General features: G+C 29.9%; 1 protein-coding gene and 1 long non-coding RNA gene across 2 annotated transcripts in view; one reads left to right on the forward strand and one right to left on the reverse strand.

The window, feature by feature from the left end:
* Window positions 1–16,646, forward strand: part of LOC661735 (uncharacterized protein) — a 169,433-nt gene that overhangs the window by 6,972 nt on the left and 145,815 nt on the right. The gene's annotated exons all lie outside the window — the stretch shown is intronic.
* Window positions 4,730–6,489, reverse strand: LOC135266572 (uncharacterized). Its single transcript, XR_010334694.1, has 2 exons — window positions 6,351–6,489; window positions 4,730–6,291 (listed from the first exon to the last, which is right to left on the reverse strand). It is a non-coding gene; the product is annotated as an uncharacterized LOC135266572 (long non-coding RNA).

Genomic DNA, 16,646 nt, shown 5'->3' on the forward strand with positions numbered 1-16,646 from the left:
TTTTTTTTCTTATATACCTTGTGCTCACCGTTGTTTAAATCCGGTAATTTTTTTATTTCAATAGCCTTAAAATTTAGACAAGCTACGAACACCTACGCCATCTAGTGACGCTATAGCAAATAACCAGAATGGGGACATTTTATTTACATGTCATGTCGCATCCTTGTTATCATGTATCCATGCTCAGAAACAACTGACATAAAATAAATAATAACAATAAAACGCTGCCGGCAACGTGTCCAAAAAATGGAGGATGGGATTTTAGATTATATTTCGATGAAAAATCTTATTTTCAAGAAATTTTATTATTTTATTAATTATTAAGAGCGATTTGTAAAAGTTTTTTCATGACATTGATGTTAGAAGTGTTTGACTTCGATTAAAGAAAAGATTTAATCAAAATTTTGAAACACATGATTCAGAAAAAAAAACACTAACACTTATGATAAGGCTGAAAAAAAACTTTTAGAATCAATGTAATGTTGTTACACGAATGAATATTCAGAAATTGATTGTTCATTTTATAGATGAAACAAGTCGTGGTAAAGAAATTGAAACGACTTTAGTTTAGTTTAGTTTATTTTGACCCATAAGGTACTTAAAACGTTCTTTTTTAAAACAAGGGTGTGTTGCATAACTAAACTAAGAATAAGAATAACACCTTACTTCTGAGATATAAATATTTTAGAGAGTTTTAGTCGTTTAAAAAAATATTTTAAGTTAAAAAAACACAGCTTTGTTAAAAAAAATGTGAAATTAACAGTAAATTCTAAAAATTCACTACCGGCAGCTATTCCGGACACCGTTGCCGGCAGCGGAGGCACAGCCAAGAATAAAACTAAAAAATTATCATCTATCACGGAGGTTATAAACAGTTTGGAGTTTTAGAATTAGATAAAATTGTTTCTATTTGTTATATTTTGGTCAGTTTGTCTTTACACTCGAGAGCTTTTTTTTAAAAAGGTTAGTTTTTTGTAAAAATATGTTAAAAAACCAAAAAAATTATTGGGGTCTAAGACATGATTGACGTTTATTATTATTTTATTTACTTAAAGACTCTTTTGACACAGACCAGAATAGATTGGCTTTTGAAACTAAACTAGTAAAATATTGTTTTAAACTGGAAAACATTTTGCTGTAGTTTTCGCACTTCTTCTATTATACTATATATTATGTACAATATATATTATACAATGTTTGTTTGTTCTAGTGTACTTAGAAGACATAAATGACTTCTTATCCTCTTAAAATCATAAAAAAAACTATTTATTTTAAATAATTCCATAGAATTGCCGAAGAAATATGCAAGAAGTCGCATTGAGTTTTAGATAAAATAGCTAAATAATTTATGAGAATCTAACAGTAATTGAAAAAAAAGATAAAAGAGTTTGGAGTTAACGACAAAATATTGTAAACTTGTTCGTTGATGAGCGTTCAAAATAGAAATCATTAAAAGCAGTCATTTGCTGTTGTTTATTCGTGCTTTAAACAATATATGGAATAGGATTAATCGTCTTCACTAACAATTAGTTTATTAAATAACATCAAATATTATTCATACAGTAAGGATTTTTTTCACTGTGCACATCACATTAATTCTATGTTAACTTTTTATTAATTTACATCAATGCATTACTAAAGTTCTTAGATCTTCTGTATTATATGGTAAAGAGTTCATTTTGCTGAACATTATGACATACCTACATAACACTATTAATTGTATTATCTTATGTCCAGTTTTCAAAAGTCCATGTCAAATGCACTATAAACAGTTCCATAGAAACCCCAATGTTCAGCAAAATAAAATCTCTAGTATGTATCCACATACACACTGTTCAAAAATGATTCTGCATCAAGACACCTATGAAATTTAGATATAATGTGCCATTTAATATAAATTGTGATCGCCGTGAAAGTGACAGATTCGTCAGTAATGCAGAAAAACTTCGAATCCAAAAAGAAAAGAATATACAACAACAAAAATCACAAAAATATAAAACAAAAAACAAGACAAACCACACATTGAAGCTGCTATGCCAAAAAAAAACGCAAAAAAATAGTTATAAGCTAATTCAAAAATTTGACAAAGATGATAGTACTTGCACGCACGCCACAAGCAGCACACTGAATTCCATAGTCGACTAGATGAACAAGCATTTTTAAACACATTGAACAGTATTGAGATTAGAAGATATATATTTGCTTTTTTCAAATTCTAGAAAATTAATCAAAGATACGTAAATAACAAGAGGAATTTAAAAATTCAATGCCACTAAGTGAGCATATTTTCCCAGTTCATTAGCTTTTCATTAAACGCCTAATATTTTTGTCCCCCTCTGCAGCATTGTGATGCACCTACGCTCCATTTATTTAAGTTATTGCATCCCTCGTATCCAAATTAGTGCATCTACTCGATAGCACTTCGCGTACCTCCTCGCATAAATCATTGATGCCCCAGTTTTCACCCCATTAAATTCGGAGAAGCTGCACGTTGTATTATTCCCATCTACAATCCGCATATTTCTGGATCAGAAAACACCGAAGCAATTACCCCTAAATGTTAAATTAAAACACGCTCGAAACGATCACTGCGTCAAGATTGCGTGTCAGGATCGCACTTCCAGGGGCGGTTTTATGTCTGCAAGGTAAGAAAGGGTGATGTAGATCCGGGTTTAAAACTTGTCTCCATAAAGCGACCGTCCGGAATGCGGATATTTCTATTCGGTGCTCGCGAATAAATAAACCAACAATGATTTTTTGCCATCGCCAAAACGTGGACGAATTAATGGCACATAAAAATCGGAGAATTTTCATCGCGAGATATTTTAAACAGGATTGGGTGATATATGGCTGGAAATTCTTTTGTAGCTCTAATATGGCAAGATTCACGCACAAATGTCGACGGAGATTACGCGCACTTTTTGTGAGTGCTATTTATTCGCAGAGGTGAAAGCACAGATGAGTGTGATTGCGTAGAATAGAAACGGCACATTTCTGAAGATTGCGTTTACTTCAAAGATGGTGCTTACAAGAAACTGTAAGGATTATGTTTTTAAAGTGCTGGAGTTATTGTGAAATTACTCAAAAATTATCGCCTACCAAAAAGTATCCAAAGCTATGATTTTTAATAACGTTATGTGGGTTTCACAAAGCACAAATTAGTGTGCTATGTATCAAGTTTTATTAACGTTGTTTTTATAAACGTAGAATGTTTGTATCCATTTCTATGGTAACCAAAATATTAAATGATACGTAAGAATAAATATTTTAATAGTAACCAAAAAACAAACCAACAATTCAATTATATAAATTGTTAGGTGGGTAATAGTATATTTATTCAGTTCAAATATATATATTAAGTAAAATCTCCGCACTCAGTACTGATAAGTATGAGAATTTGTTAACTTTTTGTTGATATTAAAATATTAAAATTGATGTTTCTCACTTTTTTTTAAAACTTAGTTGAGTAAGATCTATTATTTTAAGATGTTTATAAATAATACCACACAGTCAAAAATATTTTCTATATTAATATTATATCGGGTGTATCAAAAGTCGTGATAAATAAAATTCACAAGACCTTTCGTTTTGTAAACAAAGACTAAAATCAAAAACAAAACATGGCAACGCCGTACAAGTAGACCTATCTTCACACTTATAAAAAAATATTAACCAAAAGTATTACCATGGTATTACATGTTGCCAAATGTTACTGTAGTTTTAACTGTTTTAGTTTTAAACAGGCGTTTTTAATTCAATTAAAAAAAAAGAAAATGTTTTAATACAATTCTTTCTAAAAAAAATTTGATAATAAATCAAGTAGACATCAAAATATATCATTAAAAACAAACTAAACAGGTCTGCTTTGCCTTCAGTTTCACAGTAACGTATGCATTTTTTGCTACTTTTACAAGCAGCTGCATCTTAAATAAGAAGCAATAATTTTTTTTATAATTTTTTTAGTGGTCAGTAAAAAATTTTCTCAATGTTTCAATTAGGGAATGAGTGCTAAACTTCAAGGTCACCATCAGAATCAGAAAGATTTTAAAAGAAATTGAAGCAAAACAAAACAAAAAACGACCCGATTTTTAAACACGGCACTTTAGAGACTTATCCTACCACTAAAAAAACAATAAAAAAAATTCGGCGTCATATTATGAGGATGAGAATAGTTATATTTAACAAAAGACAATATAACATAATACTGATGAATACATTAAAATTACATTAAAAAAAAAACAAACATTATACAAGATGAGTTTTCAAAAACATGTATCGGGTGATTCAAGAATGTGCGGCAGAATTTTAACCAACCAAGTAAGAATAGCACAGAATTTACTAACCACTTTAAAAATAGAAAATCTACAGCTTTCCAAAAATCGGTATGCAAAAATAATTTTTTGAAAATATTTTTTATCGATTTTTTGATTATTATGAAACACTGCATGTCAGGGAACAAAAAGACGCCCTTTGCTGTAGTGTTAATAGAAATCTTGTAAGAACTATACATTTCTAGTGACAGAAGGACCATTCAGTTTGTGGGTCACAACTCGTTCAACTTTTTTTCATCCTATTAACACGTATTTTTGATGCCAAAAAATCGAAAGCCCAATTGTAGTAGCATATGGTAATTTTACTTTAATACGAAGTTAATTTGTTCTACAGGTTATTGAAACATGTAAAGAATATCACACGGTTTAAGGTTTATTTACATTTTTTTAAATTACAAAAACGTCAAAACAAGTAGCACAATTGCAATATTTGGCGCTAGATGACGCCTGTGCTGTTTAGTGAAGCGCAAAGAACAAAGAAGATTTGAATAACAATTTATAGTTTCTTCCAACACCTAATTGTGTGTTTTATTGTGATCATCAAGAAATAAACAAATTTTACTTTAAATTATTTGGCAGAATTTACAGCTGTCATTTGTAGTAGATTGTTTCCTAGGTAATGGTACGCTCAAAATTCATACTTTTTAATCTTGCAGCGTGGTGTAGGGTTTAGCTAAAACCCAAATAACTCAAGAACGGTACATTTTGGCGATATGAAAATAGAACATTTTTATGAAAAAAAATGATAGGTCATCAAAAATACGTGCAAACAAGCTTGAAAAAATATGAAAAAAAAACTGGAAGAATTTCATTGTCATCGGAAATGTATATCTTTTACTAGACTTCCAAAACACCATTTCAAAAGGTGTATTTTTTAATTTTCAATTTTGCATACCAATTTTCTAAAAGCTAAAATTTTTCTGTTTTATTGAGGTGGGTCAGTAAATACTGTGCTAACTTTTCTTATTTGTAGAGGAGTGTATTCGTGGTTAGAATTATGCCACACATTTTTGAATCACCCTATATTTTACTGTATCAAAAAAATAATTCTGTTACAACTTAATGTTAATTAATAATTAATTATTTTTAATTAAAAAGACTTACACAAAATTCTAGAAAAATTTACATGCACAGATAAGAATAGTTAAAAACTAGCAAACGCTTATTTTAGGGTTATCAGATTTTGAGATACACAAAAATATACTTACAGAAAACTCATCTTGTATACTTACAGAAGCAAAAAAAATATACAGTCGTTGGTTGTTTCTAACTAATTTGGTTGTACTGCTACAATATCTTTACGTTTCTTACAAACTACGTGTTTTCTCAAGTAATAAGAATGTAATAAGTGACAGACCCTTGGGTCATGTGTTTTTCTGATGTGTTCTCTCAACCTCTCTTCACTTCTAGTTCTATGAGAGCAAAAATCACATCTATTCCATTGAATTGTTGCATTTTTAGCTTTTATCCCGGGATTTTTCAAATTTTGATTAATGTCAATTTTTTCAGTTTGATAATCAGTCTTGTTTTGAGATTGTCCATTTAAATTTTGTTCTTGCCTTACTTTGTCTAGTAAAATCTTTGTTGTTTCAGGATGTTTCACAGGTTCATTCTGAGACACTTTCGTTGTTTCTTGGTGTTTTACAAAAATAATATGTCTCCCAACAAGATACTTAGAATAGGATTTAAAGTCACATTTTGGACACCTGTAGGGTTTCAGTTTAATATTTTCTGAGACGTGACCTTGTGCGATGTGTTGTTTTAGTTCTGCCAAACACTGAGTTTTAAAACTGACACAATTGTGACATTCATATTTTTCAAGATCACCACTACACTCAAACTGTCTTCCACGACTTAAGTGAACTTTATGAAGTTCTCTTGAACTTGAGCACATCCTTGTCTTGTAGCTGCATATCACACAAGAAAAACCATCCAACATTCTTGAAAATACGAGTATAACCTAAAAAAGTTGATTTATATGATTTAGTTGTTCTAGCGAACATTTTTGTACGTACTTACAGATGGTCCAACAGAAAAAGGAATATGTAAACACAATTTTTACAGTAACAAAATTTGCAATAACAATAATATACAACAAAAATGAAGAACTTAACAAATCATATTTGACAAACGGGGTTAACGACTGCGCAGATCGTACTGCGCAACTATAATTCTATCCTTTTTGAATCCAAAGTGGTGGCCACGTGCTTTGCACGTTCGTCGTACCAGTGGTCTTATTATCGGGAAGGGACGTTCGCACCCCGAAACTGGCAAACCGTGGTGAAGTTTTTTTTACATTTTTCCTCACCTCTTGTTAACATATCCCTCCAGTGTATTTGAGACCGATTTTTTTGATATAACCATTTTGTCCCTCTGACTTTAAAGCGTTTATCTATACTGTAGCTATTAATTGTGTGTTTATTAAAAGAACTCAATAATGAATAATGATGCAATCATTTTTTAATTTAGACATTATAATATTATTGTCGATGTTTGTTGAAGGTTACTGAATTTGCTGCACAATTATTTTAAATAGATATAAAAAATCAATACTTTTGTTATCAAATTCTGTGACAATATTACTGATTGTACTTTTAGAAAAATAGATAATTGACTTATTAGAATTTGTATTACAAGGAAGGAAGAGTCAATTTTCTTTACTATTATACTTACATACATAAATTATTTCTTTGACCTACCGAGAAAAGCAAAAAAAACACTAACATCTCTATTAAACATGTCTATTAAATAAAGAATCGTGTTTTTTTATATGCAAAACACTGTAAACAAAAATAAATAAAAATTTCTTATTTTAAATGTTGTGATTTTTTGCGTGTTTTTCGTTTTAAACAGCTTCAGGTAAAAGGTTAAGACACCCTGTATAGTGACTACAAAACGTGCATGTGTGTAGTACTAATTCCATGGCATTTCAAATTTTTACAGGATAGCTCAGCTCAGCTCCCGTCTTCTCTAGCTCAGTTATTAGTAAAAAAGTATGACGTCATAATAATTTTTTGTAATGGCATGCTACTATTTTTTAGTGTACATAAGGATGCCTTTCTAGCTTCTTACATGTGCCTAAAGTTTTTGTGTGCAACTGTCAAAAAAACGGCACTGGTAACAAATATAAGAGAACTTGCGCACTTTCACTGCTCATTTTTCTTAAAATGCACAAAAACAGCACCACTTTTAATTAAATAGGAATGACAAGCCTTATGAATCCTAGATGACAATAATATAAAGTAACTACACAAGCCCTAGTTACCATACCCAAAGCACACCAATAAATTTAATTTTATGTAAAGATTCGATCGAAACTTTAATTTTGGTAATTTTTTAGGGTACCACATGGCCACATGGCCATTATTTTAATGAGAATTTATTCTCATAAAAAAAATCTTAGTTCACGGTCTTGTAACATAAATAACTATTCTTGAAGCCGTTCAGAATTTACTGTAAAAAATATGAATAAAAAAAATCGGTTTTATATTTTTAATTTTAATGATTAATAATAAAATAAAATATTATTAGCACGTACGATCTGAACAAGATCTAACAAACTTATTAATTAAGTTTGACTGAATTGTATTACTACAGAGTATTTATAATTTATTTTCATACTTTTTAAACTACAGAGCCTTCTATTTTTCTTATTTTAAATGGCACTTCCTGTTGATTAGTTTCCATTGACAGAATGATATTTTAGCACATAACTTCCAATGTGATAGGATTTGCAATAAGGTTCTGAAAACAAAAACTTTTAGTTTCTTAATTCTGCATCGATTGACATAAACAGAAACGGTGTTGAAACTATCTTAGACTTTTATTCATTAAATTTATCACTAAAATACTTAACAAAACAGGTTTTTATTAAATAACTCGTAATAGTTAAGATTTACGTTAACGTTGTAAGAAAAGACGTTCATTTTTTAATTCTCCATCGAATGATGTAAACATGAATTGATAATTGATAAGTCTGTTAGACCGTATTCAACACGTACCTAGTAATTATGTCATCAAAAAGCGTTGTTTATGTTTTTTTATTAATTTTTAAAACTAAAAGTGTAAAACCGATTTTTTTGATTTTTATTTTTTAAATTGTAATCCCTGAACCGATTAAAAAAAAATAGGGACATGTAAGAAGCTGGAAAAGTATTCCAATGAGACCTACAGAATAATAGCGTTCCCATAAAAAAGTTATTATTATGACGTCATAATTTTGGGACACTCTATATAATTAAAAATATTTTTTCGAAATACGTTTTAAACTATAAATAACGTCTATAAAATATCAAAAGTCCAACTTTACTATTAACTGAGCTACAGAAGACGGGACCTGAGCTGGGCCACCCTGTAATTAACTGGTACAAAAAGTACATCGCTCGATACAAAAATTAAACAATATCAGATATGGACTATGAGTATGAAATATAAGCATGAATATGGAAGAGAGTGTTGACGAGAAGTCAAAAGAAGGCTTTTAGCCTTAGATGAATCACCTGGTATATCAATGTCTCTGCTAATCGTAAATTTAAATGAGCTTGCATGGTGTATGGTCGCAGAAGGGGAAATGTATTCAATTTGTTGTGTTTATCCCGTATAGATACAAAGATTTATAACCTGTTTCTGTTAAATGTTGCTGCAGCCTCTTCCTTGTTGCACATGTATAGGGTCGGACGTTCATTTCTCGGTCTCTTGTACATACACAATTGTGTCGTGAACTAATCTGCATCTGAATGCTGTGTACTTATCCTCTGAATCTGACAAGTTGTGACAAATGTCCGGATGGCGCCGATGTCCACAGGAAAAAACACATTCAAGTGCCGCTCTTGAAACTCTTTGAAATTGCACATGAAATTTTTATACAGACTATTTATAAATTGAAAATGATTTGTCTGTGACTTTTATGTCTTTCAACACTTGCAAATTGCAATTTTGTGCAAGTGTGAAAAAGCGGAATGCTAATAGGGCGTCTTTCGAGCCATTTATCCTTTAGCCCGTGAGTTCAATGAGATGTATAACCTCGTGTAATAAACCATATTCAGCCTTCTAACATATGATCCCGGAAGTGCTCGATAGGAGCATTATCCGTCTTACATCGTGACGCCGCGTCAATATTTCAATATTGCTTCACTTCCTATTAGCAGTTTCCCTAAAGGATAAATTCCTTTCGTAAAAGCCAATTATCCACCCCTTTCAGAGCCGGATAATTGACGAAAATGCCTACAAAATCCAAACTCAGCGTTTCCAACCGGAAAAATCAATTAAATCAAACCGGAATCAAAAGAAAACTCAAAAAACCATTCGCACAGTAATAGGGTGTTGTGATTGACCATCAGCAAGCGATAAAACTAAAATTAAAACACATAAAACGGAAATAAAATCACCGCGAGAAGCTTTAACACCTTCAGGTTATGGCTGTTTGGACAAATAACTTTTGTTTCCTATATTTTTATTGCCCAAAAAGGGTGCTGTCGACCCTTTTCGAAAATACATGCGTGAAGTAATTTAACTTTTAACGCAGTGGAATTACAAGGGTTGAGAGTTTTAACCCTTTTTCACCCGAATCAATGATATATCCGTTCTACAAACAAAACTAATTGTGGATCAGGGTATTAAATTTTAATCAACGTGCTGCGTTCTTGCGGTGGAGCGTTTTTAATTTATACACTGGAGATGATTTCTGATTGCGGAAGGGTGGCTTATTGAATTTTTATTGAAATTGCAGAAACACACCACACGGTAAAACATAAGTAAAAAATTAAATTACTCCAACAAACGCTATTCATTTTGTTTAAGATGGCAACAGCAGTGAGAGAATTTTTTGTTTGGATGTTTGGCTCACTGCATGACATTTGACAATACAATTTAATAGATTATGTTTTTATTTTGGTGTTATTCGGAAGTAAAGTTACCGTTGGGGGCGCCACTGAGCTAGGTCGAAAACAGTAACCATAAATGGCGGGAAAATGTTTATTCGGATATTTTGAGCGTTGTACGAATTTTGAGGCTTCACAATTATTACATTGTCAATGCGGAATGACTATAGAAACGAATGTTGACAAATTAGAGGAAAACACGAATAACGTTTGGGTTCACTTTCTTTATTGGAAAATTATTACAAAGACATTGAAAACCCTACCTTTTGGCATAATTTACGTTTAAGTGTATTAGCAGTTGTTAATCTTAATTGTAGTTTTGTTGATTTATCGAAGTATTTCATGATTTTATCAGTGGAAAAATTCTAACCTAAAATTCACAAACTTCACTAATTTATTGGTTTCTTGAACCCAACTCTGTGTTCGCTGTGATCCATTACTATAGTCATTAATTAGACAACTGTTTGATAACACTTTGTAATGAAAATTTAAATCTTTTTCACTTTTTATCCACTTTCAAATTCCATCAATAAACACTTTATACCACGAAAAATAGAGAACCAAAGTCAAAGCTAGTATTTACCACCACGTACGTTTAAAGTGATTCTCTCTAATGTAAGCAATTAACACTATACACGCAAAATTGTTAAACAATTTATTAGATGTCAATTAAATGTGGAATTACGAAAATTTCGTTACTGTTTTCGACATAGTTCAAAAGTCGTCATCAGAGGGCGTCTAGTTAATTTTATTTCCGAATATGAACGTAATCAATGTATAGTTTATTTTTTTATACAGGGTGTCTGAGCTAAGACTTTCGAGTTTAATATCTCAGTTATTTTTCAACGGATTGTTATAAAATTTAGAATGCACATATTTTAGAAGGTGGTTTTTCAATTATGGGCAAAAATGACCTTAAGTTAAAAAATGAAATTTTAAAATGCATTTCTTTTATTTAAAATTATGTCAAATTACCGTTGGATTATTAAACCCCAAAAAATAAATCGCCACACAAAAAAATAACCAAATCGCTCGGCTGATCCAAGAAAAAGATTAAATTTTGTTGTTAAAAAACTTAATCCAAATTTGATAGTAATTTGGTCAGTCACTTTTTAAAACAATTGATGAAGCAATTCTATGCGGTATTTTGTGTACCACTGAAAAAAACTGTCAAAAGTGTGCGCGCTGTCAGAAAAGTAAAATTGTTTTAATTTGGTGAAATTACTTTAAAAACCAACAACAGTGGCTGAAAGTTGTTGAAAAAGAAATCAATATTCGCCTATGGAAAGTGTCGTTGGACTTTTTTGTGAGATGTTATGTATGAAATTTAAAGTTCAAAGAATCGTCAATAATTTGAAGACACAGGAAGTGTCAAAATTCTTATAAAGACGAGACTATATCACCCTAAAAGTTCATGTCCAACCACTTTTGAAACCGGCTGTATTCAGTATTTGACATTTTGAACACCAGATTTGACATTTTTGAAAATTGGACGTTAGTCTTAATCGTTAATTCGTTAGTCTAAAGGTGGTCTAAAATAACTAAATGTGTTGATAAACGTGTTTTAAATTGACAACTTGAAAAATTTGAAAAATGAATTTGCCAGGTAAAAAATTACACCAACCTTAATTAAAAAAAATTACTATTTATGATAATGCCAACCTGACGGCTTTTAGACAGTTGATTATAAAAAAATAGAGTATAAATTTATCAACAATCAGAAGTTTTTAGTTGTATTAAATAAAAAAAGTCGAAAAAGTATTTATTTGCGCGTAGGACACCCTGATATGTTACAAGCTAATTTTAGCTTGTAAATTCTGTAGCAGAAAGAAAACGTTTTTGAAAGGTTTGCAAATTTTTAATTTTTTCTCACCACAAAAGCATCCAATTTTACAGCAGTAATAATGTAAGAGATATTCTAAGCATGTTCCACTGCTTTTCATATATTGTAAGAGTCTTAGAATTTCATCAAGCGTAAATCGTAAATAAGCGTTTTATTAGCACTATACACGGCAACATCATAAAAATTCTGTTCTTGCATGTAAGGAGTAAGAAAATTCGAATCTAAATTTTATTAAATATTTAATTCGATCTATATGTCATCATAACAGTTTTTAAAGATATAAAAATTTTATGATCACATTAAACGTCCTCAACTCATTTGGTCGAATTGTCCACTTCATTAACGCAAAACTGATAGTAAAAAAGTTTTTATGATTTTTTGCTTTCTAAAGCTCTAACTGCGAATAAACTTTTAATCAAAAATAAAAACCCTAATCTGGAAACAATTGAGTCATAAAATTGTTCAGTTTGACATTACATTACCAACTTTGCAAAAAGAAAACCACTTTTCGTCTAAAGTTTTGATATATTCGAATCTATTCCTGATTCCTTTCCAACTTAAATTTTATTTTTATCGAAGCGAACATCCAGTAAACTTTTATTAAAACTAGATTTTTGTCGTATTCTAACTTTACTCTAGATAAGGGCTTTAAAAACAGTAAAATAGATATAATATTATGTAGTAATTACACTAAAACACGGCAATTTCAGACTGTGCTAAAACTTACCTCTGAATATTTAATTCGCTGCAATAAAGTTTTTAAAGTAAGTAGGTAGTAGTTATAAAGATAGCACATATTAGAAACACGATGTCATGTATGGCCATAAAAGAAGTCATAACAGTGAAAATACAACTATAATAAACATAAACGAGATAAAATCGCGGATTATATTAAAACAGGAGGCTTTGTTTTTGGAATTATATTTCTCCGAATCTGTTTCAGCAGCTCCAATATCAGATTGATTTCTCGAATAACAAAGTTCATATTTTAACTATGAGTAACACGAGCTGCGCAATTTATTCTCCTGGAGCTTTCGTTCTGGAAGTTTCTTAATTAGGTCAAAACTTTGTTTTCCCATGACGCCCAAAATTTCGCGGTTGTTTGATTGTAACAAAACAAACTTTACTATGAAATTTTTATTTTAATTAACTGTAATTACAGCGCTCACATATCTTTGCATACTTTGAGTAAAATGTTTAAGAGATTGCAAAATCCGAAAGCTATAAATCATCCTTTTTTTGGGATTCCACAATAAACATTTTATTATTTTCGTCTTGCACTCTGCATTATCGATAAAACCGAGATATGGAGAGAACGTGACAAGACATTGTTTTTTTACGTAAACACACATTTATTTCACAATAATACATAAAATCCCGGCGCATCCACCATTTTCTCGTCGTTCTGATAAAAAATTTGTTTGTTGTGTTTGGAATAAAAAATTGGAAAATACTTTTCACTTTTGCGCTCAGTTTTGACAAAAATACAATTCAATGCAATTATATTTAAATTTTTAGGTATCTGTTGATAACAAAATATTTTCAAATAATTAAGTTACAAAGAACTACGTACAGGATATATTGTAATTATATTTAGAAATAGCTGGTACATTCCAGCCAGTTTGTTGTTTTTTTTCACACGAAAACATGCACATAATGTTGCCTGCGCTTTAATAAAGATACAGCATTTTTTCAGTAAAAAAGTTTGCTTGTCAAAGTTAGCAGCATTCAACCATCTTACTGAGAAGTTATGGCTATTATGGAATTTTGCGATTTAAGATTATCTAATTTTACACTAAAACAACGTAATAATAGATGAAGACTCAAGAATATTAAATTATTGACCCAATTGGATCTTTCATTCTCGCAATCCAAGCCTTTTGAGCTATTCATTAGCTTAGAGATATGAAAGAATTGCCTCCAATGAGCTTCTTTAAACTTTGATGAGTTGATGAAACAATGGAGACTAGTCCCAAAAGTTACGTAAATCTCTCAGCTTGAACATTTGTGTTTCTCTCACTTTAATTTGATACTGGAGGAAAAGAGAAAAATAAAACGATATAGTTATTTTATAAAGCTGTTTAGGGAGGACGATTTAGGCGAAAATATGCGGTCTATAAACCTCAGTAAGGCGCAAAATTTACGATTTTTATTTTCTTTCAAGTTCCTGGCAGTGCTTTATTTTTATTAATTAAAGATTGTATTTTACTGCATGTTTGCATAATTTGCGTTATAGGTTTGTTTAAAATGGTTGATAATTAAATTGTTACTTAATAACTGAATTATTGTTACTTAGTAGATCTACTTTGTTCTCTAATTTACTTAAAAATAATTGTAATTCGATAGAAATTTTATAAAATTTTATACTTTATAAATTCCTTGAAATAAAATCTTTGCAGAGTTTTTTAATTTTGATCTTTAATTTTGCATTTGTAAAATACTTCCAACTTTTACCCATGGACACTTAGGGCCGGCTTACAGAAAGCAAATTTAAGTTTTAATTCAAAATTAAACTAATTCAAATTACGTTGCCATTTAAAATGAGTTGACAAATCTCAAATTAATCGCGATTAAAATTTAATTGCAATTAAAATGTTCTGTAAACCGGCTCTAAATGTCAAACTTTTAACTCCCAATTAATTGATAGAAGAATTCTTCTAATTTTAATCTTTGACTATGATTTATAACATTCTTATCTCTAGAGACTTCAAAGTTTTTTGGGTTTAAGTCTAAATTTTTACAAGTTTTGCAGCAGTTAAGTTTCAATTTTTAACTGCAAACTTTCAACTGTTAAAATTTACAATTTCTAATCTCTAATCTCTTACAATTTCTAATCTCTAATGTCTAACTTGGAGGTCCACCAATCTTGTTCTTTGATTTTTTTTTTCTTAAATGTTTTTTGACATTTGACTCCAAACTTTAAACGTCCATTTTAAACTCTTAGGCCCGGTTTATAGAAAGCTGTGTTAAAATGTAATTCGTTGTTAAAAGTTAACAACACGAATGGTCCAATCAAATTTGTTCAATTTGGTCACGTGATCAGTTAATTACTCATTTAGTTCAAGATTAACTTAATGACGCTTCTATAAACCGACTCTTAAGTTCTAACTTTTAAATTTTCACTTTCCTCGTGGAAAAAAATTTCTTCAATTTTAACCTTAGACTTATTGTTACTAACATGATAAACTCTCAAGTTTTTAGTAGTTTAGCTTTTATTTTCATATTTCTAGAGTCAACTAAATTTCCAACTTTTAACCACTATGTTCCATCTTCTCAATTCCAACTTTTTACTAGAGAGAATCTTAATTCAGATTCTAATATCTAACATTTTAATCTCAAAAGGGTACACGTATAAAGTTTTTTGTCTTTAATTCTACGTTTCTTTAATTTACATAAAAAATTTCTAACTTTTAACTGATATTTTCCAACTCTAACTTCCAAAACTTCCAACTACTAATTTATTACTTTCAAGAAGAATTTTTCTAATTCAAATCTCAAATTTAGTTTCTTCTACTTTAAATTCTAAAATTTTCAAAATTTTTTGACTTCAAATTTAGATTTTTACAATAGCTTTCGCTAAGATCCAACTTCTAAATTTGGAATCCTAACTCCTAACTTGGAACTTGAAAAAAGAATTTCTTTAAAGTTAATTTCAAAATATGTTCTAACTTTCAACATTACAGTTCAACTTTCGAACCTTTGAAATTTTAATTTTTAATTTATACACCACAGACTTCGAAGCTTTTATTTTAGTTTTTAATTTCAAATTTTAAACTTTCAACTTATAACTTTTAAGTTTCAACTCTAAACGTCTACTAACCTCTAACATATAAATTTCCACTTTCAACTTGGAAAAAAAGAATTTCTTTAATTTTATTCTCGATTTTTGACTTTATTTCTACATTACAATAATCAACCCAACCTCCAATTCTCATCTTCCAACTGCTACTTACGACTATCATTTTCTAACTTCCAAATTGAAAGATTGATAGATTTTAACTTCTAACATTCTAAACACAGGATTATAGAAGTTTCGTTTTTAGAACTATATATCTACATTTTCGGTGTAAAACCAGCAAATTTGTATACAATTGTAGGAGTATAATTTCAGTTGTGTTTTAGTTTTGTTCTTTTTATATTCATATTTTTGGAATTTTGTTTTAAGATTCTTCAATTATTGTTCTTTAAAACTAGCATTGGTCAAATTAGATCTAACGATCCCATAAAGTTTCAGAAATAACAACTTTCAATAATATTTGATTTAATTTTACATTTCTAGTATAGTATCAAAATTTTCTGAGATTTTTGTTTCAAATTCAAAATTTTACAATTTAGTAGCCAATATCATTCTCAAGAGCATTTTTTACATTACCTTGATCAAAATGAGGTCTTTTATCCAATGTATGATGTATTAAATTTTACCAAAAAGACAACAGGATAAGACCAAAAAATGCAAAAATTGTTACGCTGTGGTTGTATAGTATGTTTTTCTTTGCATTTTAAGAGTTTTTTTTCATAAACTTAAACGCAGAATTGTAGGCCACTTTAATCTCAGAAATCTTTGATTTACAGTAGGTGCTGGGATTGTGGGCG

The sequence above is a fragment of the Tribolium castaneum genome, chromosome 6, assembly GCF_031307605.1.
Source record: "Tribolium castaneum strain GA2 chromosome 6, icTriCast1.1, whole genome shotgun sequence".
Taxonomy (NCBI): Eukaryota; Metazoa; Arthropoda; class Insecta; order Coleoptera; family Tenebrionidae; genus Tribolium; species Tribolium castaneum.